The sequence below is a fragment of the Periplaneta americana genome, chromosome 8 (genome assembly GCF_040183065.1).
Source record: "Periplaneta americana isolate PAMFEO1 chromosome 8, P.americana_PAMFEO1_priV1, whole genome shotgun sequence".
NCBI lineage: Eukaryota > Metazoa > Arthropoda > Insecta > Blattodea > Blattidae > Periplaneta > Periplaneta americana.
In genome coordinates, this window is record NC_091124.1 from 41,731,779 (window position 1) to 41,758,781 (window position 27,003).

At 36.9% G+C, this 27,003-nt stretch overlaps 1 protein-coding gene across 2 annotated transcripts in view; it reads right to left on the bottom strand.

Annotated features, from left to right (window-relative positions):
• The window catches only part of LOC138704672 (uncharacterized), a 375,369-nt gene that overhangs the window by 180,807 nt on the left and 167,559 nt on the right, over positions 1–27,003 (bottom strand). The window contains exon 1 of one of the 2 annotated variants that reach the window (XM_069832797.1): positions 1,475–2,579. The exons of the other annotated variant lie outside the window; for it this stretch is intronic. The gene's annotated coding sequence lies outside the window, so the exon portion shown is untranslated. Of the gene's footprint in view, positions 1–1,474; positions 2,580–27,003 lie in introns of those variants that run through there. 2 annotated transcript variants of the gene reach the window in all.

Genomic DNA, 27,003 nt, shown 5'->3' on the forward strand with positions numbered 1-27,003 from the left:
ATGAATTAGTGAATGAATAAATGATTAAATGTATAATTAAGTAAGTAAATAAATAAATAAGTAAATAAATAAATGAATCAATAAGTGAATAAATAAATATGTACATATGTAAATAAATAAGCAAATAAATAAGTAAATAAATAAATACATAGACAAATAAGTGAATGAATGAATAAATGAATTAGTGAATGAATAAATGATTAAATGTATAATTAAGTAAGTAAATAAATAAATAAGTAAATAAATAAATGAATCAATAAGTGAATAAATAAATATGTACATATGTAAATAAATAAGCAAATAAATAAGTAAATAAATAAATACATAGACAAATAAGTGAATGAATGAATAAATGAATTAGTGAATGAATAAATGATTAAATGTATAATTAAGTAAGTAAATAAATAAATAAGTAAATAAATAAATGAATCAATAAGTGAATAAATAAATATGTACATATGTAAATAAATAAGCAAATAAATAAGTAAATAAATAAATACATAGACAAATAAGTGAATGAATGAATAAATGAATTAGTGAATGAATAAATGATTAAATGTATAATTAAGTAAGTAAATAAATAAATAAGTAAATAAATAAATGAATCAATAAGTGAATAAATAAATATGTACATATGTAAATAAATAAGCAAATAAATAAGTAAATAAATACATAGACAAATAAGTGAATAAATAAATGAATGAATTAGTGAATAAATAAATGATTAAATATATAATGAAATAAATAAACAAATAAATAAGCAAATGAATAAGTAAACAAATAAAGAAGGAAATATGTAAATATATAAATAAATAAATAAATAAATAACCAAATATATAAGTAAATAAATAAATACCTAGACAAATAAGTGAATAAATAAATGAATGAATTAGTGAATAAATAAATGATTAAATAAATAAATAAATAAATAAATAAAAGTATGAATAAGTGAATAAATAAATTGTTAAATAAATAATTAAATAAACAAGTAAATAAATACGTAATTAGATAAATAAATAATTATTCTAATTTTATACTAGATGTTCATATGCCGACCGAAGTCGTTCAGGAGTAGAATGGGTGACGCTTGAGTTCATAGTTTGGCTTTGAATACTTTTTGGGCTGTTTGACTTACATATTCCATCTATGCTAGGTTATAGCGTACCTGATACAGCGTCGTTAAATAACAGATTAAGATACATTTTGAAACAAAAAGAAAATGCCCTGAGATTACAACAACAGTATTGTAATGGAAAGGGTGAGCGATAAGGAAACTGCTCAATAGCCAACCCCTTTCCTACAGGATCATTTAAGCTCCTCTGCGATATTTACTCCATTATACTCATCGACTGTGAATGAGCCTGTATAGTTTAAAAGGGCCTCCAAATAAAAACTGCATTAAGTACATTGACGGGGGACCTGTTATGGTTTTAATGCGTTGATAATTTCGAGAGAGAGAACCAGTTTTACATACCTCTTAAAATGTCGTGCAGATGAAGTCGGTATCCATGCGTGAATCTGGAACCAACTTTTGAAATCACTAATGACGTCTACTTGAAGAGTGTATAGCTTCTGGAGACTTTATATCACAGAATGAAAGAGTGAAATTCATGTCTGAGACTTTTTTTATTTTTAAATGCATAGGAACAAAGGCAAACGCACGCACAAAGTTTCATTCCTCTTATACAAAGAATATTTCGTTGCTTAGTTACGTTCACTTCTTGTAGTGGTAAATTTATCCAGGACCACTAAGACCTACCGAACAGAAGAAGTTTTATAGTAGTTTTTCTTTTGTTCGAAAACATTTCAAGGCACAAACACAGATGAAGGCAACGTTTTGTCTAACAGTGTTTTCAGTATTTATCACATTCCACGTCCAGGTAGCTTAGCAACGCCGGTTTTAATTTCACACACATTCAAATGTTTTCAAGACCAGCAGTAAGCACATTATTTTTAAGAAACACTCATTGTGTATCCCAGTTCAAAATTTCTCGAAAACCAACTTACTGTGAAACTTGCATTATTTAGAAATAAAACTGCATTTTTTATTTCTTCAGCTTCAGCATAGTAAACAGAATAATGCTCCAGCAATTCTGAATCTATTTTAGTAACCTAGTTTCTCGAAAATCATAAACTTAAATGAGTATGAAATAGAAATTAAAAGATGTAACCGTATTTCACTTTCAGTATTCGCAAATTTATCGAAAACAGTCAGTAAATTGAAAGAAATCCTTTGGTCCTCACTACTTGTACTCGAAAAATTATGTAATTCTGCTAGGAAGCACATTGTGAAACATAATAGAATTTTTGTGTCATAAAATAAAAGAGGGAAATTTAGGTAAAAACTCATGTAATTGGAAAACAGCTGAAAACGCAAACACACGCACTCAAGCTCTTCTACGTTGCCTAGTAACGCTTGAAGTATTACACGTCTGTTACTTGTAAACGTCTCACAAGTCAGAAGCCGCAAACAAACAGAAGAAAGCTACAAGAGTACTGAATCTGGCCACATGTGCGAGTCAGAAGCCGCGAACAAACAGAAGAAAGCTCCAAGAGTACTGAATCTGGCCACATGTGCGACGCACTACGCTTCAGTGAACAGATCTCGACAAATTCACGCCTCAAGAGAGGCGTCACCAAGTTTGGCTCACAGAGCAACTTGCCTCTGATTATGACATTGATTTAAAGAACCAGTATAACGTATCAAATCTAATTTGTGCTTAATTTTAACTGGTCCTATTGCTAATAAAACGTTTAAATAAGGTCATTAGATGTATATCGAAACGAAACATAACAACGCCTAGCTCATTACGCTTGAATTGTGCTTTACGCCCACGCTCTGAGATCTTTTTTGGTGTTACCGTGAAATTATAAGTTTCGACATTGACCGCCAAGCTGGCGTTTTTTTTAAATTCCCCTCCTCGCTCTCCTCCACCTCCCCGCTCGCAATATCAGGTTTTAAACGCATGCGTGTGTATACATTCACTTAGCTCAAAGCAAGTTGTGGAATTATGGGGCAGGGTCGATTGCCTGGCTTCTTGCAGAGAGATCACCGAGAGAGTATTGGGCACTTGTCTTATATGGATCTGTCTACCAGAGACCGGTAACGACAGAGTAGCGAAACGCTCTTCACACACGTTAGGACTGTTTTGCTTTCCTGTTATGTCAAGTATAGAGAAAACTTTATGATGCTGCAGGAAATAGATTTGAAGATATTCACTGAAAAACACATTTTCTACATCCTTCATGCAGTCCGCCGAGTTAGCTCTGTGGTAACGTGTCTGTCCCCAGACTAGCCGGCCCGGGTTCGATTCGCGGCGGGGTCTACCTCGGGACTAGGAGAGATGGCGGTGCACAACTTCTAATCACTAAATTGTGCACCAATATGCCTGGGTTAAATCCCAAATCTCTCCGCAGTGCGTATGAAGGGAAGGCATATGTCATTGTTGATAGTGATTCGTCCGTCGGACTGGGACGTTAAGCCTGGCGGCCCACTTGGTGCTATTCGACAGGAGTAGGCTACGTGCCGGCACGGGTTTCCCCTTCTCCCTTCCTCACCTTCATCATCCTCACCTATTCCTTACACTACATTTACAGGAACGCTTAACATACACTCATCCTAGTACACGAAATAACTCTTCACACAGATATACATCATGCACAACGTGGCCCGCCGAAGTGGTGTGCAATTTGAAAATGGGTCACAGTTCTGCCATCTATCCGCAGTATGCGGAACCCGAATCACGCAAGTGAAGTGGGTGGGCATTGGACACGCACGCACGCACACACACATGCCGGAAATGTTGTTTCGTTTACGCAGTAAGCCTGCTTCTATGCACAGAATATTCCCTGAACTATTGGAAGGATTTTGTTCACATTCAGTATATTTCTAATTGGTTATTTTATAACGCTTTATCAACTGCTATGGCTATCTAGCGTCTGAGTGAGATGAAGTTGACAATGCTAGTCCAGGGTTCAGGGCCGAAAGTTTCCAAACATTTGTTCTTAATGGGTTGAGGGAAAATTCTGGAAAAAAACTCAACCAGGCAATTTGTCCCAAGAAGGATTTGAACCCGGGTCCCTAGTTTCACGGTCAGACGTGCTAATCGTTTCTCCAAGGACCATATTAGGGCCGAGTCTCAAATCTACATTTACAACTGAAGTGAATTATACTGTTGACTAAATAGCCGGATGTGACGTCAGAAGTTATGTTCAAAAGCTACATAGTGCGTAGCAGTCAAGTCCGGAAGAGTTAGTAAACGAAAATGCTTGCTTGATTGATGACTTGTACACTGAACAAACATGGCTACCTCATTAGCAAATGGAGTTTTGAAATCTGAAGATGCTTTGGATATACAGTAGAACCTCTATTATCCGTGGTAATAAAGGGGGTGGAGTGATCGGTTAATCGAAAAAATCGGATAATCCGTACCATAAAAGTTTTTATAAACTAAGTACATAATATTTTCGTAATTTCCTCCATGGTCTTTTCTTTTAATACGCCAGGTAGTGGATCAGAAGTTCACTAATTTAAGTTTTTTTTTTCTTTTTTTTTTACAATTCATATTTGGTTTTCCGATAAGTCAGCCATTAAAATATTATTTATTGTACTTAAGTCTGGTTTTCAACGACGGGTTTTTAATGGCCAAGGAAATTCCTTATGACGACTGTCTGTGGAAAGATAGGAATAGTAGAGGTCTCATGTTGTAGATTTATAAATTTTATATAGTTTATATTTTATTTTTCATTAGCCTAAATCGCTTACAGTTGTAATTCATATCTCGTATTGTGATGTGAGATGAACCACATTTTCTCTTTTCCCACACCACTCAATTACTTGTACTTTTTTCCGCAGTACATGTTTTCTTTTGACACTTGTAGAAGACATTTTGTATATAAGTTAAACAGTACGGCCATTCGAAGAGTAGGCATAATGCGTAAGGATAAAGATTTGTAAAAAACACACTGTAGAAAAAATTCGTACTAATATAGTGTACAGTATTTCATTTTTTTTCTTCAAGAGAGAAAGACAGTCGGATAATCCACCAATCGGTTAATAGGGTGACGGATAATCGGGGTTTTACTGTAAAATGTAACTGCAATGTGAAATAACACGTTAACTTTAAACATTGATCTTGTTAGTACTTTTTTTTAACATTGTTTAAATATTGTAATATTTCAGGTTCTTATCTTTTCCACATAGGTTCTATTTCGATTGTTGATAGCGAAACGTAATTTTCATGTATAGGGTATTTCAAAAGTCAGTTCAATCATTAAACCGTTATAAATATTATAATGTTTGAGATAGGGGAAAAAACAAAAACATCACAGTGTTGGGCAAACAACAGGGTTTACAAAACATTGGGAAGATGTCCGCCGTTCTCTTGTCCAACGTACAGCATTCTGTCTGCGACACCATGCACAGCATTTTGCACATAATATCTTGGAATATTGGCAATTTCTTGCGAGATGGCATCTTTCAGTTTCAGTAGGGTTGTTGGATGTGTCACGAAAACTCGTTCTTTAAGGTAACCCCACAACCAAAAGTCGGCCGGATTGAAGTCTGGAGATCGCGGAGGTCACATTGTTGGAAATTTCTTTACACATTTTGTTCCGTAGACCGATATCTACCCAATCCCTTTCTACTGTCTATATAATTTTGACAGTTTATATCCGTTAACCTACACCCTGTGTAGAACTTATATTCATTCATAGCTTAGTACACCTAGTTAAAAATTTTTCAATAATTATAACAGTTTTATTTAATACGTCGTTGGTGATGCAGTGAAACTGTGACTACTGAAATTTGTATAACACACAAAGTTAGCCAATGAGCCATTACGTCGACTCCTTCTTTGAAATTACCTCGTTCGTAATCGAGAAGATTCTAGCCAAAATTGCTTGGTAAATTTTTCTTCCATCTACATGAGAATTTATACTTTTATGATTAATATTGGGTTTTTTGGAAATACTGTTCTAAATTTAACATCTCAAACGTTTCAGACAATTTATGTCTCGATTGAAATTGTAGAGGTCGAAGAAGGTAGGAAAAACAGAGTTGAAAATTCGAGGGCGTGCACAACAGGCGTGTAAGTTTCGTTGTATCCGGAGCCCTCAGCTAAAGATATAAATCGCTGTTCGCATTGAACTACTTTGTTAGGCATGAACTAGTATCCGTTATGATCGGCAACATTTGACTGACGTGTAAGTCTCTTCCAATTAGATTAGTACATGCGTGCACAGTCGGTAATCGATTCCGAGCCTTGAGGCTGGTGCTTAGCATTGACGGAGAGAACTTATTCCTCTGACAGGTTCTCTCTCCGCGTAGGTTCTTGCAGGTGTTCCGTGTATCCCGGGGAACTGCCTGTAAGTGGATGGGAGTTGTAATTAAGCTATGCAAACAAAAACTGGGAAGAATTACATCAAAGACTACATCTGATAAATTACACAAGCGAAATTCAAATGAGGTTCACAAGTAAGGAAGGCATTTCCTAAAGGATTTTATGCTTGCTTCAGTCTTAATGTCGCGGAAACGTTGAAGGTATGTAAATTAGGTACACAGGCTGCTCTTTCCAGATTCTGATATCGCCAGAGTTCACATCTCAACTTAAAAAACATTTTTAGATGGTAACACAGTGGGGCTCGTGTAGTGGAAGGTCAGTGCAGCATAATCAGACTTAACCTAAGACAACGCCGCTTCTGTGGTTTCAAATGCTAGCGAGGTGGTTTTCTGTTCAGGCGGCCCAGGTTCGATTCCCGGTCAGAAGTTGCAGACGGTTTCTCTTGGGATATTGCGACTTCCCTCTATGATTTCTCCCCCTTATTTCACTTGTCATCTGCAAACGTTAAAAAGAACTAGGGTTGAAATCTCGAACGTAGTTATATGTTTCCGATGCTGAAGTAGGCAAGACTTTGAGCTTTGGGCCCCTTGGACTTATCAGGTTCTTGTTTGAGGTTGGGGTCTGTATCTGTCAGGACTGATGTGGGATGGCCCACCTGTTAGAATCGGATTCACTAATACCACCAGACCACCTGTCGGGCTACGAGAATCACCGCATATACAGGGTGTTTCATAATTATAGGCACAAATTGCAGACGCGACTAGAGGACAATGAAATAAAGCAAAACGTGCTATTGGATGTTGGTCCGGAAACCTACCGTTTCCGATATATGGTGTACACCTTGCACATTTGCAACCTCATTTCTTACCTGGTAAACTTAGTGGTCGCACATATCTCCATTACTTTCAACTGAACTACTTTATTTTTTGGATGATGTGCTTCTTTGGGAAAGGCAGCTGCTCTTCTACATGCATGACGGAGCACTTGCTCAGTTTCATTTTAACGTTCGAGAGTTTTTACGCACAAACTTGTACAGCAGGTGTAAGGTTTATCGGCCATGGCTTGCTAAAACTATGGCCTCCAAGGTCTCCCGACTTCAGTATTCTGCATTTTTAAGAGGAAATTAAAATGTTTTTTATATTTCATTCCTATTGATAATGTTAACGAACTCCGGAAATGTATTGCCAATGGTTGTCAACGCAATAGAGATACGCCAAGGATACTCAAACGTGTACGATTAGCGACAAGGACAACGTGATCATGATCGGTGATCATATTAAACACATGTTATAACACTCGCTTTCTCCAGTGCATATCGGACGTTACGTTACCCCAGAGCATCTATGCTGACCAGACATAATAAAACATCTTAGATTTTGGAAACTGCTGGTTTCCGGACCTATGATTATTAGAACTTTTTTACCTTGTTTCATTGCTCTCTACTCATCCCTGCAGTTTGCACCTATAATTATGAAACCTCCTGTATAGGGAAATGTAAGCCTAAGTGTAAGAATCCACCCGTGGAAAAAGAAAGCCAAAAGCAAACCTATGACAATATAATTATTTACGATACAAGTGTTAAAAATTGCATTTTACTTTGTAACTAGAGATTTTGCGAACCCCGCGAACAAAATCAAATTCTTTTTAGACAGCCGTTCTTTCGTGCTGGTAGGCTATAGGGACAATTCTCCCGTTTTCTTCACTACTGTATTCCCCGTCATTGTAATATTGAAAACAGTTAATAGTGTAGCTGAGTAGTAGAGCATTCGACTGCAAATCGGCAGGTCCTCGGTTCATTTCTTAATTGTTTTATATACATTTTTATTTAAATTCGGTATGTTTCTTAACCAAAAATAGTCACTTTTAAAATTAGGCCTTGCACTGTTTCAACCCTTTCTGGATTGGTTACGTTTGCTGCCCTGTGACATCTGGTGAGGAAATAATTGACAATCGGAGCAAACAATTGAAAGTCGACGATAAAAATACTTTTAGAATGAATGGTAGCGTATTTTTAACGAGTTCAAAAAATCTATTTACAGAAATGGCTGTCTAGAATAGAACATTCCTGGGATGAATGCGAGAACATGAACACAGAGTAGGGTTCCAGCCACGTGATGTTAGCGCACCGTAAGACATCAAATTAGGGTCCAGTTCCTTGAATTAGGTTCGTTTGATTAATGACGTCTACTTCCTTAAAATATTTAAATGGGAGACATGTAAGAAAACCATCTTTGTTAAAGAATTTCTTACTTATTTAGCTCTTAATGTTGCAAAAACGTTTACTGGAATGTTAATTAATTATGCAGACTCTGTGGAAACGTTTTAACAGTTTTTTTTTTTTTGGTAGTCGACATTTTGGGGAAAATCTTGCGCATCTCGAAAGCTATGATCTTGCATTTGAATACCGCCTGAGACATGGCAGCTTCTGAGAGATCGGGTTTCTTAGTCAGAGAACTCAAGTTCGATCCTCAGCATGGTACATGTAATTAATAAGAGGATAAGAGTTTCCTTGAGGTTATTCTGTTTCTCTCATCATTATGCACTTCATTCTAATAACACCTCCCCATTTTATCCAGATTTTCCTATGATTTATTGTCATATATTAAAGCTCAGTGTTTGGTTACATTTAATACAAGTTAGATAAGTAGTGATTACATGATCAAGGCTACAAGGGGACAGTGCGTCAAGGTAGTTCAGTGTTTCTTTTGCATCATATATGCGGATACAATCGGTTGGCACAATAAACTGTATGTAATGGAGAACCTAATATTCTAAATGTGTTAAGTGCCAAAAACAACTTTCTGAGATAAACAACAACAACAACAAATGGCTTTTAAGGAACCCGCAGGTTCATTGTCGCCCTCACATAAGCCCGCCACCGTTCCCTATCCAGTGCAAGATCAATCCAGTCTCTATCATCATATCCCACCTCCCTCAAATGCATTTTAATATTATCCTCCCATCTACGTCTCGGCCTCCCCTAAAGTCTTTTTCCCTCCGGTCTTCCAACTAATACTCTACATACTAGGTTCAAAAAGTTCCCGGAATTTGCTAGTATCATAGAAACAACGTACCTTAAATACTATTCTACAGCATTCCCTTCAAAATAGTTGCCTTCCGCAACAACACGCTTTTGCCAACGCGTGTATAGTTCCTGGAAGCAGGCCTGGAAGCCATTTTGTGAAACCCGTCTTAGTGCTCTCGTCGCGTTTGTGATAACCTCTTCAGCATTGAATCTCCGTCCTTTCAGATGACTTTTCAGATGGGGAAACAGAAAGTAATCAGGTGGTGAGAGATCAGGAGAGTATGTTGAGTGATCCAGAGCAGTTATGTTGTGCCTGGTAAGAAAATTCTTTACAATAATTGTCATGCATAAGGAACCAGTTGTTTTCTACCCACTTTTCTGGATGTTTCCTTCTCACTGCGTCCCGGAGGCGACGGAGGATTTCTACGTACAGTTCTTTCGTTACAGTACGACCTTCTGGAATGAACGCATGGTGGATGAGACCCTGAGAGTCGAAGAAAACTTCCAACATAACTTTGCCTTTGGAAGTGTCCCTAGGAAATTTTTGCTTCCGAGGAAATGTTTTCGATTTCCACTCAGATGACTGTCGTTTAGGGACTGGTTCGTACAAGTAGCACCAAGTTTCATCACCAGCAATAATTTTGTTTAAGAAATCACCATCTTCATCAGCCATATTGATCATGTCCCCAGCAAGAGTCATTCTTGTTTCTTTCTGTTCTGCCGACAACATTTTCAGAACTAACTTCTGAGACACGTAATGCATGTTGAGATGCTTGTGAAGAACATTGTGTAATCTTAATGTCTCTGCAGGAATTTTCTGTTTGTACGTTGCTCTGTGGACATTAATTACAAAATGCGACGAACAAACAAAACACTATGATAAACAATTACCTACAGCTCAAATCCAACAATCACCATTATCAACAAACTTTAAGGAAATGACATCATGAATGTTACCAATAAAACAAATGTATAACATCCCTTGTTATATATTAATACGAAAAATGGTAGTAAAATTCCGGGAACTTTTTGAACCAAGTAGTATATGCATTTCTGGATTCGCCCATACGTGCTACATGCCCTGCCCGTCTCAAACGTCTGGATTTAATGTTCCTAATTATGTCAGGTGAAGAATGCAATGCGTGCCGTTCTGTGTTGTGAAACTTTCTCCATTCTCCTGTAACTTCATCCCTCTTAGACCCAAATATTTTCCTAAGAATCTTATTCTCAAAAACCCTTAATCTCTGTTCCTTTCTCAAAGTGAGAGTCCAAGTTTTACAACCATACAGAACAACAGGTAATATAACTGTTTTATAAACTCTAACTTTTAGATTTTTTGACGGCAGACTAGATGACAAAAGTTTCTCAACTGAAAAATAACAGGCATTTCCCATTATTTATTCTGCGTTTAATTTGCTCCCGAGTATCATTTATATTTGTTACTGTTGCTCCAAGATATTTGAACTTTTCCGCCTCCTGGAAGGATAAATCTCCAATTTTTATCTTTCCATTTCGTACAATATTCTGGTCACGAGACATAATCATATACTTTTACTTTTCGGTATTTATTTCGAAACCAATCGCTTTACTTGCTTCAAGTAAAATTTCCGTGTTTTCCACAATCGTTTGTGGATTTTCACCTAACATATTCACGTCATCCGCATAGACAAGAAGTTGATGTAACCCGTTCAATTCCAAACCCTGTCTGTTATCCTGAACTTTCCTAATGGCATATTCTAGAGCGAAGTTAAAAAGTAAAGGTGATAGTGCATCTCCCTGCTTTAGCCCGCACTGAATTGAAAAAAAATATCAGACACAAGCTGGTCTATACAGACTCTGCTGTAAGTTTCACTGAGACACATTTTAATTAATCGAACTAGTTTCTTGGGAATACCAAATTCAATAAGTATCTTATATGAAACTTCTCTCTTAACCGAGTCATATACCTTTTTGAAATCTATGAATAACTGATTTACTGTACCCTTATACTCCCATTTTTTCTCCAATATCTGTCGAATAGAAAGTATCTGATCAATAGTCGATCTGTTACGCCTAAAGCCGCACTGATGATCCCTAATAATTTCATCTACGTACGGAGTTAATCTTATCAAAAGAATATTGGACAACATTTTGTACGACGTCAACAAAAGTGATATTCCTCGAAAGTTACCACAATTTGTCTTGTCCCTCTTCTTAACAACAGGTACAATTATGGACTCCTTCCATTGTTCTGGTACAATTTCCTTTTCCCAAATAACAAGTACAAGTTTGAGATATTGATAAAAAACACACTGCGAAATGGATGTTGATATATTACAAGACCGTCTTTTGGCGCAGGATTGAGTCGCTTACAGTTGAGCTACGACAAAGACAAAGACAAAGACAAAGACAAGAAAAATCCTCTCCAACGTTCACATTGTGCACCACAAATTCCATCATGACTTGGCCGGGGAACGAACCCAGGAGGCCGGTTTGAATGGGCTTGTGCAAAAGACGCCCATAAACACTCACACAATTCATATGAAGGTACGATAGCTTCTTATTTGTTGATGTGATAGGATATTTATGTCCCGTCGATTTGAGTAGCTACAGTAGTTGATATGGAAAGTTGTTAGTAAAGAAAACATAAGAGACATCCAGATTTTTCGGCTCCTGAATTAGTGTTTACTGTAAAATGCAAAACAAGCAATTTAAGGAACGACGCTAGCGGCAAAGACGTGTGGATTTGTGTTGTTTTGAAGTTGTTGGTATACAATATAATTAGTCCCATTATATAATTGCTGGTGCCAATAATTGAATAATTTCAATTCCACTAAGTTCCTTATCATTTAGGTGCGAAATAGCACTGCAATTATTTTACAAAAATAAAATATAGCCAATAGCTACCGCTAGAAGCAATGCGTGCAGAAAAAAAGTATCTTAGCAACCTAAAAAAACATATGACAGAAGTTAAGTGCTCAATATAGCGTTATGTCATGCCTTAGACGTGGCTTTCAAAATCATACACGGTACCAGTTGTGTAGGACGATAGATATATAGAATTGTGGGTCATGTTTATGAATTCAGTAGGCTTAGGAAAACAATGGAATATCTCCCGATTGTAGCCATGATTCAAACTACCTAATATTTGATAGTGTTGTCCTTATTTTTAGGTTATGTACTTTTCAAACAGAAAGTTACAACCAATTTTATGATTTTCATAATTAATTTTTTTAAACAAATTATAATAAATAACAGAGATGAAATTTATTCCTAACTGCTAATTCATATAGTTAACTAAGGGACACAAATAAATTACAGACATATCTAATTGCTTCAAAATAATCTTAACCACAGTCTTGCGAAGGTTGTTACCTACATAAAGGAGGACTGCTATCAAGACTCGGCCCAGTTTTTAATTCCGTATCTGTACAAAATCTTTTCCCTTACATTTTAATAATACCACAGTCTACTATATACAGTCGCGAAGCTTGAGGTGATTTTTTGCAAATCTCGTGATAAAGCGCTCCAAGCGGTTAGCAACTAGAAACAATAGACTGTCCACTGTCGACTTTGGACTGTGTCGTATGTCCATCGAGCGCTAGCTCGTTGCGTATTTCACACTGATGCTTGTGAAATGTTCGTTATTGGTTGTAATGAAAATGTTAATGGCTAAAATACAATAATTGGAATAATAATATTTTACTAGAGACGTAGAAAAATTAAGTTTGTTTTAACGAAATTTATTGATCACGTTTTATTTTCAATTGTGGTGGGATTATTATTGCTTAGGCCTACATTTTTTTCAAAGGATATGTTTTTAATTTTAGCTGTTAATTTTGTTGTTATTTTTATTTGTTACTTTACTAGAGACGTAGAAAAAGTCTGTTGCAATAAAATTTATTGATCACGTTTTATTTCCAATTCTGGTGTGATTATTATTGCTTAACCTCATCCCACTTTATTAACTACGTAAGCCTACACTACAAGTACCGGTACACGTAAGTTACTCCATTAGCCTAATTCATATTTCCATTATTATTGTTGTAAAGGGAAATGCAAATTAATATTTATTGGTTTCATAGTTAATTATCGCTATAATCTTGAATGAGTGAAGCGATTATAGTAAATTTCAGTTTGTTTTGCACAAACAAAAATAATATTGACCTATTTCTTGCAGGTATCTTCCAGTATATGGTGGAATTTAATATACTTCATTAAAATAGTAAATTAACTTTATGCATTTAATATTTCAATAATGGAAGGAAGGTGTTAATTTTTCCAAAAGAACACAACGAAAGTGTAACATATTTTGTCGTCTACTAGGAGAGAGAGAGATCTGCGATGATGAGGCGATAGCAGCGATCCTAGTGGTGGGCAACTACCCATGTTTGCATTTTTAGTACATATTGAGCTTCGCGACTGTATATAGTAGACTGTGATAATACATTAGTTCTCGTCTTTTGAAAAGATAAAATCGGAAAATGTTTCAAGTTTTAATACAGCTGAAGGATAGCTATAATGAGATGCTTTATTTTACTACGCCTATTAACTTCATAAACAATTTATTTTTATTTTGCTATGCCTATTAACTTCATAAATAATTAATTTTTATTTTCTTATGCCTACTAACTTCGTAAGTAGTTTATAATAATAAGTTTGAATAGTTTATACATTTAAAAAGGAATGTTAAATAAAGATTTACAATTGCAATTACCTCATCATTTGAAATAACCCCTAGTTCTATGTAATATAATTCAGTTAGAGCGTTAAATAAAGTATTACAAATGAAATTATCAGCTCATAGTCCCTGAGTAGCTTTCATACTTTAAATACAACTTCAAATTAAGAACAATTGAAATGTTATACTTTCACCTTCTCTGAATAATTTGTATATCTCTGGAGGAGCCTTAAATGAATAATTACTTTAAAAATAACATGTCATCGTCTGTGAATAGTCTCTTCAGATTTAAAGGCAAGTTTAATAAAGAATTACAAATATAGTTATCATGCCACCGTCTGTGAATAGCCTCTGGAGTTTAAATGAAACATAAATCAATAATTAGATTCACAATTATCATCTCGTCTTTGAATAGCCTCTATGGTTTCAAAGGAAAGTTTAATAAAGAATTACAGTTACAATTATCATTTCATCGTCTGTGAATAGCCTCTGTAGTTTAAAAGAAACGCTAAAAAAATAATTACAGTTACAATTACCATTTCATCGTCTATGAATAGCCTCTGTAGTTTAAAAGAAACGTTAAAAAAAGAATTACAGTTACAATTACCATTTCATCGTCTATGAATAGCCTCTGTAGTTTAAAAGAAACGTTAAAAAAGAATTACAGTTACAATTACCTTATCGTCTCTGAAGTAGTTTAAAAAGAACGTTAAATAAAAAATTACAAACAATCGTATAATCTTTGAATAGCTTTTGTAATTGAAAAAAATTCAAATAAATAACGAAGGTTCTGGCTGATATATACAGATACGGAATTAAAATTTGGAGCGAGTCTTGATAGGAGTTCACCTGTATGTAGGCAACAATTTCGCACGACTGTCCACAAGTAGTATATATACAGGGGCTCCTGTTTACTGCACATGTGCAGTGTGTTGTAAACGAAACATACAATAAGAGAGCTCCAAATTTTATTCCGTATCTATACATCAATTATGAGGCCCTAGATCTCACTAAATTCCCTGATTGAGGTTCTGGCTGGTATGTACGGTACATCTATTACCAGGTAGTACCTACATCTCACTTGACGATATGTGTCAGAGGAAAAACTTGTTTGAAATCATCTGAAGTATGACTAGTGTACTGTGTAGCTAGTCGGCGATGTATGCAATGCAGGGAGAAAGGAACTGGCCACCCTACCCCATTATCTCCTGGCCTAGTTGCCTCATAAGTGGTGTCTTCTTGATATCACTTGTGATGTTCAGACCTGTCTTCGGGCAGTTGACTAAACAACAACAACAACAACAATAACATCTTACTTGATGATATGTGTCAGAGGAAGTACAATTGTTTGTATACATCTGAAGTCTGATTAGTGTAATATGTTAATAGTAGTAGTAGTAGGCCTACTGTCAGTGACACAGTTCATCTGCCCTGGAAGGAATGCGGGGTTGGGGTAGTAGTTTCGCACTAGTAGTGGATGGAGAGAAAGTTAGAAATACAATGTAGCATGTATTATAAAAACATTGATTTATCAATTCCGCGCCACGTTACTATGGAGTACACTACACATGAAAGTTATATTGCTACGTCTTAACTTTCAATATATCTTTACACCAGCAATTCTATTAAGCAAACGTTCACCTTCGTCTTCCAAGTACAAATGAAGAGAGAGAAATGTTTTTTTGGAGAAAATACAAAGGGGATTAAGCAGAGGATATTCACACCAAAAGTACCGTTAGCCAGCCGCTTGCTCCAAAGTTTGCCTCACACCCCTCTAAACAACACCCTTGACTTCCCCAAGGTTCAGGGCAGATGAGCTGTGTCATCGACAGTAGTATTTATTTATTTAACCTGGTAGAGATAAGGCCGTCAGGCCTTCTCTGCCCCTGTACCAAGAGATTCCAACTATAATATGAAGAATAAAAATAGTCGGGGATGTATGCAATGGAGAAGGAAAGGAACTAGCCATCATACCCATTATCTCCTGGCCTAGTTGCCTCATAAGCGACGCCTTCTTGATATCACTGTCTTCGGATAGTTGACTAAACAATAACAACATCTCATTTGACGAGGAAGTACAATTGAAGACATTATTACAAAAGCAGCCCTAGTCATTTTTAATGAAATTGAGTTAAGGACACACTTGCTACTATTTCAAATGTTTATAGACTCCAAAATCGACCCATGTCAGGTGCAATAGCCACAAGGATAAACACCAGTTGTACAGAAACAGCTGACATGTGTTGTTGTATTTATAGTTATTATTTTCCTGAAAAATAGCAATTTTGACAAGGGTTGTTTTTGTAATAATGTCTTCAATTGTTTGTATACATCTGAAGCCTGATTAGTGTAATATGTAGCTAGTCGGCGATGTATGCAGTGGAGGTGGAAAGGAACTGGCCACCGTATCCCATTATCTTCTGGTCTAGTTGCCTCATAAGTGATGCCTTGTTGACATCACTTGTGAGGTTCAGACCTGTCTTCGGACAGTTGACTAAACAACAAACAACAACATCCCACTTAACGATATGTGTTAGAGGAAGTACAAGTGAGGACCGTTTTTACAAAACTTGCTAACTGCAAAATTTGCAAAATTGAGATTTTGATGGATTCGTTAACATAAGGCAGGCCGCTACACGATGTTAAAGGCGTCTTAGTAAAATTGAATTATTTCTCTTCATTGTAGTGTGTCAAAGTGTGATCGTTTTTTTCAAAACTTGCTTTCTCCTAAGTGAGAGTTAGCAGCAGAATTTGCTTACTACAGTGTTTTGTCTCTCCTGTAAAATTTAGTTTTTGCAGTTAGCAAGTTTTGCAAAAACGGTCCTCATATTAGGCCTATTGTTTGTGTACATCTGAAGTTTGATTAGTGTAATATGTTACTAGCCAGCGATGTATGCAATGGAGAGGGAAAGGAACTGGCCATCATACTATATTATCTCCTGGCTTAGTTGCCCCATGAAGGACACCTTATTGGTGTCCCTATTGGGATTCAAACTTGGTCTTCGGACAGTCGACTAAACAACAACAACAACAACAATTACAATTATCATCTCACTGTCTCTGAATTTCCTCTGTCGTTTTAGAGAGAGCTTAAAACAAAGAATTCTAATGAAATTACCATCTCACAGTTTCTGAATTGTATTTGCACTTTGAGACGTTAAAAAATAAGGAATTAGAATTACAATTATATTTTCATCGTATCTGCGAATTGTTGCTTTGTGAAGATACAGCTTGCATTATGGGATATGGCTTTTAAAAATTACGTCTGCTTCCTTGAAAGAAGCGTTAAATAAAGGATTAGTAACTCCGAAATGATACACCACTCTTGTTAGAGTTGATACTAAATAAAGGATTAGTAACTCCGAAATGATACACCACTCTTGTTAGAGTTGATACTGAATAAAGGATTAGTAACTCCGAAATGATACACCACTCTTGTTAGAGTTGATACTGAATAAAGGATTAGTAACTCCGAAACGATACACCACTCTTGTTAGAGTTGATACTGAATAAAGGATTAGTAACTCCGAAATGATACACCACTCTTGTTAGAGTTGATACTAAATAAAGGATTAGTAACTCCGAAACGATACACCACTCTTGTTAGAGTTGATACTGAATAAAGGATTAGTAACTCCGAAATGATACACCACTCTTGTTAGAGTTGATACTGAATAAAGGATTAGTAACTCCGAAATGATACACCACTCTTGTTAGAGTTGATACTAAATAAAGGATTAGTAACTCCAAAATGATACACCACTCTTGTTAGAGTTGATACTGCGGTACAAGTTTTCTTCTCGTGCTTTATTTTCGCCTGACATTCCTATGCGCATGCGTATTAGGTAGCCCTTCAGTACGCCCTGTTGTTGAAAAGGAACATTAAATTATCTGCTGTTACTGTTAAGCCCGGGGCCGAACTTGCCTGCCCCCGAGGTCCTTGAGGACCAGTTAGCTGGACGTGTGCAGTGCTGTTGTAAAATTACACCTTCAAATTACGTGCGTCTTGCTCTCTTTTTTGTGCAGGAATGTCACCGCCGCGTGTTATTGTAGGCGTCTTTGTCGAGGCGTGGCCCATTGCAACACACGGCAGCCACTCATGGCGATCCGGTTTTTGTCATGCAAACAATTCGGCACACGGGATGTCGTGCTACCCGGCGCGGCGAGGTGTTTCTAGTTACGGAAGAAGTCTAGACGGACAAATGGCCTCGGAATCGAAGCCCGGCTTTATCGCACAATTATGATTGACGAGGTTGAGCTGAAGCAGGTTTCTTTTTCGTTTCGCGGAACCGGTTTCGAACCCCCCCGCCGCGAGGTGCTGTGAAATTTGTTACATCTGGTTTTGAGTGAGGTTTCCTTAGAATACTTCTCTAGCATCGGTTCTTCCTGTTTATATTATTTCGCTGATCATGAATGGACGTGGCAGTTCAGGAACAGACAAATAACTCTATGAAACCGGAATGGAAAACCATGAATGACTGCCACACAAAATGAGCTGCGTCTGTGACTGAAGTACTAGCGCTCTGATCTCCCATACTTGACGGCGCAGGTTCGATCTTCGGCGAGGTCGTGATGGAAAAAATAGGCTGGGGTGAAGTCTGGGGTAGTTAGGGTATCCGATGCTGATAAGCATAGGTAGGAAGTTCGTACCAATACAGTTATTGTTTATTGACATTTCTGGCTTTGAGCCAGAGGCCGATTTAGGGTCTTATACGCGCAGGACGCCCTCTCCAGCCATTGTACATAAATAATAATAAAAATATATTTAAAATATATGAAACTATTTCTGGACAAAGTATATGATTATGTCTCGTGACCAGAATATTGTACGAAATGCAAATATAAAAATTGGAGATTTATCCTTCGAAGGGGTGGAAAAATTCAAATATCTTGGAGCAACAGTAACAAATATAAATGACACTCGGGACGAAATTAAACGCAGAATAAATATGGGAAATGCCTGTTATTATTCGGTTGAGAAGCTTTTGTCATCTAGTCTGCTGTCAAAAAATCTGAAAGTTAGAATTTATAAAACAGTTATATTACCGGTTGTTCTGTATGGTTGTGAAACTTGGACTCTCACTTTGAGAGAGGAACATAGGTTTAGGGAGTTTGAGAATAAGGTGCTTAGGAAAATATTTGGGCCTAAGCGGGATGAAGTTACAGGAGAATGGAGAAAGTTACACAACGCAGAACTGCACGCATTGTATTCTTCACCTGACATAATTAGGAACATTAAATCCAGACGTTTGAGATGGGCAGGGCATGTAGCACGTATGGGCGAATCCAGAAATGCATATAGAGTGTTAGTTGGGAGACCGGAGGGAAAAAGATCTTTGGGGAGGCCGAGACGTAGATGGGAGGATAATACTAAAATGGATTTGAGGGAGGTGGGATATGATGATAGAGACTGGATTAATCTTGCACAGGATAGGGACCGTTGGCGGGCTTATGTGAGGGCGACAATGAACCTCCGGGTTCCTTAAAAGCCATTTGTAAGTAAGTAAGAAACTATTTCTGGCATAAGTTCCAGTAGGTGTGTGAGTGCAGTGACTGATTCCTTTTATTTTTTGTAGGCCTAATTTGTTAATTTGCTATATTTGTAGGGGACTAGTTAGTATTAATATAATATACATATGGTACATATAAGGAATGGTGAACGGGAGAAGAGTTCGGGATAAAAGATATCACCTGATAGACAACGTTAATGTATTATTATGGGAAGATTAAGAGGAAAGAAAGAATTTGGAAAGAATGAAAAATGCTGGGTTTGCAGTTAAAGACCTGCTCTTGGGCAGAACACTGTGCATGCATGCATGCATACATACATATGTACGTACATACATATTTTTTGTTGAGATTTTAAAGTTTCCCCTTCCGGTGGCAGAAGCGTCTGAATGGTTACGGAGACTTTCATGGGGTATAGTTATTTTATTGATCTGGCTCTCTGTTGCTGTCGTGTGTCCTCTCAGACAGTATTCAAATTTCCAACACGTGTTTGCGGTTTTGTTTGTGTGTTTTTATTTTTTTATTTTAGTAGGTTACTTTACGACGCTTTATCAACATCTTAGGTTATTTAGCGTCTGAATGAGATGAAGATGATAATGCCGTGAAGTGAGTCCGGGATCCAGCACTGAAAGTTACCCAGCATTTGCTCATATTGGGTTGAGGGAAAACCCCGGAAAAACCTCAACCAGGTAACTTGTCCCGACCGGGAATCGAACCCGGGCCACCTGGTTTCACTGTCAGACATGCTAACCGTTGTGTGTTTTAGTTTGGTGGTTGGGGCTGGTGGTAGTTGTAGAGGAGTTTCTCCAGTGTTGTTCTGTTGTTTGTGTTCCGTGGATTTGCGAAGATGTGTTGTGTATATACGCGATTTACTGCCGAATGTGTGTATTTCCTGTTTATGTTGTTTAGATGTGTGAAGAGTGGCTTTGTTTTCGTCGTAGTGTAAACTGTGTTGTTTCTGGTGCGTCTGTGCAGGTGGAAGATTTGACGGAGAATTCTTCTTTCGCGGGCTTCGAATTTTGATTGGGTCGCTAGAGGGGCTTGTGTGAGGAAAATGGAGGGATGTATGCATAGGGATCGAACCAATGCTTTGTATAGGTGGAGGAGTGTTTCGGTTATACAGCCGGGTCGATTGATGCCACTTAGGTAGCTTATTGCTCTGGTGGCTGCGTTATATTTCCTCCAGGTTTCTTTAGCTACTTCGGTCCAGAGAGTTTGGAGGTGAGATTACACTGGAGTGGAAGTTAAGTGTTGGCTATTGTGATTGGGTTGTTCTGGAGGACTCGAGATCGGAGTTTTGGGCGGAAGACGCATATCTGTGTTTTGTCTGTGTTGACTGTGATCCGCCACGCATTGGTCCAATTTAGATACTGCCTGAGTATTGCGTTTAGTAACTTCCTAGCGGAGGGGAGTCGGGGGTGTGTAGCTCAATATGCGACGTTACCAATACAGTAGATTTCAGTTCAGTAAAGCGAGGGGTATAGATGTCACACGCGCCTCTTCCTGCTCACACTCGCTACAGACGATACTGAGTTCACTTATTGATTAAAATGAAATACAAATAAAATAATCCTGATTAATGGAAATGGATAGAGACTTTTGGACCACCCTGTATTAAAAAATAAAGACGTAGTCACACAATTAATGGGATTTAGAAATCCTCTGACACTTTCTCTTTATTCCGCTCTGTGTCTCGTCAGCTTTATTTCTTCTCTTTCACCCTTCTTTCCCCTTTGTTTCCAATTGAATTGGTTCTTTTTTTTCCATATATCGCTCTGTAGACTTCATTTGTTTCTTGGATACCGACATGATGACAGCGCTTTACGAAGGTAAGTTCTGTAGTTGGTCGCCCTGACCTAATTGAAAACACTGCACTGTACTGCCTGACTTTTTCCAATCCCGAGTATCTCATGAAACGACCTGATGAGTCCTTAACGGTTGGCGGCAGGTAAATAGAATTGGAAGACAAAGCCCTGTGAATGCAGCCCTCAGGGAAGGGCTACAAAGAAAGTTGTTAGTCATTCCAAGTCACTTAACGCCTAGCAACGGATCTGGTGCGCTGATATCGGGTCACGGTCGGGGGAAATGCTGGCGTGATCTTACGTCAGTGCGTAGATACGGCATCTTGAAACTGCTGGAACATTTAGGAATTGCACGCCTTCCAGTGTTTACCGTTTGTTTCAAATCGCCCATATTACATGGCTGTAACATTCGGTGGCTAAGAAGTGATAGCTTGCATCTGTAAATTTGCAGGTGAATAAAAAAACTATTTAAAATTAATTTTTCTCAAAATAGATACTTTTTACATATAGCCTACTTCTGCTTTCCAAGATCTTCTATTCGAGGACAAAATGTTAGTTTAGTTTCCAATTTTGTGAAAAAAAAATGATGATGATAATAATAATAATAATAATAATAATAATAATAATAATAATAATAATAATAATAATCACATTTACTTTGTACCTTTGTCCTTCTAGAATACGCCATTAGGAAAGACCAGGAAAACATACAGGGTTTGGAATTTAATGGATTACATCAACTGTTTGTTTCTGAGGATAATGTGAATATGTTAGGAGAAAATCCACAAACTATTAGGAAAGATACAGGAATTTTACTTGAAGGAAGTAAGAAGATAGGGTTGGAAGTAAATTTCTAAAAAGAAAGTATATGATTATGTCTCGTGACCAAAACATAGTACGAAATGGAAATGTAAAAATTGGAAATTTATCTTTTGAAAAGATGGAAAAATTCAAATGCCTTGGAGCAACAGTAACAAATATAAATGACACTCGGGAGGAAATTAAACTCATAATTAATATGGGAAACGCATGTTATTATTCGGTTGAGAAGCTTTTGTCATCCAGTCTGCTTAAAAAAAAAACTGAAAGTTAGAATTTATAAAACAGTTATATTACCGGTTGTTCTGTATGGTTGTAAAACTTGGACTTTCACTCTGAGAGAGGAACAGAGGTTATGGGTGTTAGAGAATAAGATGCTTAGGAAAATATTTGTGGCTAAGAGGGGTGAAGTTACAGGAGAATGCAGAAAATTACACAACGCATTGACTCATAAAGCCAGAAACTAAATACATTACAGTAATATGAAATATACCGACATACAGAAACATATGAACTAGACATCTGCAACAATCAACTAAATTTCAGAACGCACACCCTATTTGGCATAACACTACAGATCCAGAACGCACACCCTATTTGGCATAACACTACAGATCCAGAACGCACACCCTATTTGGCATAACACTACAGATCCAGAACGCACACCTTATTTGGCATAACACTACAGATCCAGAACGCACACCCTATTTGGCATAACACTACAGATCCAGAACGCACACCCTATTTGGCATAACACTACAGATCCAGAACGCACACCCTATTTGGCATAACACTACAGATCCAGAACGCACACCCTATTTGGCATAACACTATAGATCATAAACACATCCCCACAGTGACACTAAAAATAAAAAAATCGGAATCCAAGTGCAAGACATCACTGAAAATCTGAAGATGGCGGATATCAAGCCGAAACTTCCATTTCCTTTTATGGAGGAGGAGCTCGAAGGCTTGCACTACACCCTGAGGCTTATTGTGCTTACCACTCCTGTTCTGTGAATGACTGAATAGCCGAACGGCCGCGCTCTTGTGCAAGTACATCACGCCGCACAGTGAACTTAACCCGGGCTATTGTATGGATGATGATATGTGAATTAATGATGACGAAATGAGTCCGAGGTTCATTGCCGGAAGTTACCGAGCAATTGTGCTTCAATCGGGTGAGGAAAAAGTTTGGAAAAACCCCTACCAGTAATTCAACCCGGGCCCACTCGTTCCACGGTCAGACATGCTAACCATTACTCCACAAAGGTGAACTGAAGCCGAAACTAGTCATTTATAAAGTTGAATTACCATAATAGTACAATTAACACACAAAAATTGTTTATATAACAAATTTGCCAAATAATGAGTAAATAAAAATACCTGAATTTTGAGGTTCGAGAATTCTGTTTGTGTGTAATCCAGAAAAGGACAGTTTGTCTCCTTATTTGCGTGCATATTGGAGTATTTAATTTATATATACTTACTTACAAATGGCTTTTAAGGAACCCGAAGGTTCATTGCCGCCCTCACATAAGTCCGCCATCGGTCCCTATCCTGTGCAAGATTAATCCAGTCTCTATCATCATATCCCATCTCCCTCAAATCCATTTTAATATTATCCTCCCATCTACGTCTCGGCCTCCCTAAAGGTCTTTAATTTATGTATACTTTTTAATAAATGATGGTAAGGAAAATGAAGACCGTGGTATCGATACCATAATGTCGTAAACCAGATTCCAACGTCAAGATTTGATGACTTGGGGCACGGGCGTTCAGTGCGCCTTGAGCCCTTACTGCTCGCACTCGCCTGATCTGGTCCAGCAGCTCCCGGAGTAATAATAGGGCGCCCCGTCACGCAGCGTGGCCTCACTTCCTGGTCGACATTTCTGCGGTTTCACATTAAATATCCTCGAATAATTACACGGATTAATTTGAATTTGGTGTTGAGTAACGCTTGATGGTTTTTTGGTGTGTTCTGATTGTAGTAGACAAACATTAACGCTCGCCTGATGGGGCTACCAAGGGAAATACTAGGAGGAAACCAGCGTGGAGGAGTCTCAGATGAGACACACTGCACGGGGGATTCATCACTAGGCAGCGGGTTTTTATGTGCTAAAAATTTATTTTTTATGTGCTAAAAAGTAAGAAAATATTTGCTAAACATAAAGAAATATTTTTTTTTAAATATGACAAAAATGTCTTACTTAGCTTGGAAAAACAATGTTACTACGTACTCAACAACCACACTTGAGTGCTAGTAGCTGGCCGAGAATTGTAGTGAACAACGAAGGCCATCTCCATCACAAATGCATGCCGATTATCTCTGAACAACGACTTATACTGTGAAAACGATCTTTCCACATCACAGGACGTCGGACGTGCATATATAAAGAGAGGAATGTCACAAACACAAACACCGTCAATTTTACCTACAGGCACACCCTCCAATACTTGAGCAACTTTAAACAATTTTTCATATCCACTGTTTTTTCCAAACACGTTTTGGAATTTGTCCCTTAGTACTCGTACTTCTGAACCTGGTAGCGAGTCTAGTTTAATTTTCACGGCACATACCTCCCTGTTTCAGACAACAGGTTTTTGGATGTTTCGTTTTTTTTTTTTTTTTTTTTTTGTAGTCACACAAAACGCTTAGATTTGATAATAGGAAAGCCAAATCGTTTTTAAACAACCATCTTTCAGTATATCTTGAAGGATATCGATTGACGAAGCCGATAACAGGGAGTCACTTGATAGACATGAGCGAGAGGCGAGAGATTTGTTTAAATTAAATAATGTTCATACCCAGCTCTTATCTGTTGTGTTTCACAAACAAAGCGTTGAATGAAATCATCTTCAGCAACAATAAACATTCCTAATTATGTGTTTTAAGATCTCTCCTCCTTGTCCATGTTAATTTATTCTATAATAATAACACTGACATACTGCCTAGCTGTTCTCAGAACTTGAGGTGATACTATTACGAAAATGGATCACGGATACACCACACAGCGCTTAAAAACACAAAGCAACCAAGAATTCTTAAAAAGATAACGTACTTCTGAGTGACATAATTGATTTAGTTTTAAAATGTTTAAAAGTTCTTGTAAAAACATTATTTAAGTAAATAAACTCCAAGATTTATGTGTTTATAATAGATTTCCTGAAAATATGTATTTACATAATTTTTTTTGTGAAAATATGTGTTTTTATGTGAAATAAAATTCGGGTTTTAACCCTTTCTAACCCAAATTAAATTTACAAGCAATCCATGTTGAAACAAATAGCTGTATTAGGATCAAGTTACGGGAGTGGCAACATTTGAAACAAAACTATTTTGATGAAAATGTATTGAAATAGAAGTTACCCAGCAAAATTTACCTTCATATGTAACATACAAGTATATAAATGCTATAAAGTTAATTTTTGCCATATGGTATCTATAGGTAAGAAAGGGTTAAACTTGAAACTTCAGGTTCGGAATTTTTAACTTTGTTAATTGTGTTTCATCACACGCAAAAATAATATTTAATTACATAGGAATCCGCTCCTTATTCATCACCGGGTGTTGGTACCGATTTTTCCTATTAGTGTAGAAGGAATATAGACATTACACTTCAGTATAAGCGGAAGGCTAAAAGATGTAAGTAAGGGGCGGATTTCTATGACATGTCATATTTTTTCCTATCGGATTTTTTCGGTTTTCAGATTGATTTAAACTTGATTTAAAACATTTTGAAGAAAATGTAAGGGTTTTTATTGGGCATACAAATGCATATTTCGACCCTTTTTAATTTTGTAGTATATTTAGTACGAAACTGCATATAAACGTTATATTTTGGGAATAACTGTGTGCATATTTATACATTTTTTAAGTTCTGTGGCATATTTAGTAAAAATTTGCGTCATAATGTTATATGTTGCGCATTTCTCATATTTAATGCATTCGTTCAAACCAGGGATGTCAAGGTCAGAGCACGTGAAAGACTCTATGTGCTCCCAAGCGCTCACGGGTTCCAATGAATCTATTCTGCAGACAGTAGCAGTGAAAAAGAAGGGGTGAGCAAAATGAACTCTTATTGGCCTACCACTGCAAGATGAATTAAACTGCTCTTCAGTAATAAATAATGTGCTGCGCTAATACAAGAAATAAAGGCATGTTTTGCAGCATATATCTCTCTAATAAATACAGTTAATTATAAAATAGTAGGGTATAACAAATAATAAAAAACATAGCTTCTCTTTAACTTAAGCAGTTTTACATAATGGGGCTTATAATTAGCATAATTATTGTTATTAATAATGTGTTTCCAATTCACTGTGGGCTAAAGTAAGGAGATGCACTATCACCTTTACTTTTTAACTTTGCTCTAGAGTGTGCCATTAGGAAAGTTCAGGATAACAGAGAGGGTTTGGAATTGAACGGGTTACATCAGCTGCTTGTCTATGCGGATGACGTGAATATGTTAGGGAAAACAGGGGAATTTTACTGGAAGCAAGTAAAGAGATAGGTTTGGAAGTAAATCTCGAAAAGACAAAGTATATGATTATGACTCTTGACGGGAATATTGTACGAAATGAAAATATAAAAATTGGAAATTTATCTTTTGAAGAGTTGGAGAAGTTCAAATATCTTGGAGCAACAGTAACAAATATAAATGACACTCGGGAGGAAATTAGACGCAGAATAAATATGGGAAATATTTGTTATTATTCGGTTGAGAAGCTTTTATCATCCAGTCTCCTCTCAAAAATTCTGAAAGTTAGAATTTATAAAACAGTTATACTACCGGTTGTCCTTTATGGTTGTGAAACTTGGACTCTCACTTTGAGAGAGGAACGGAG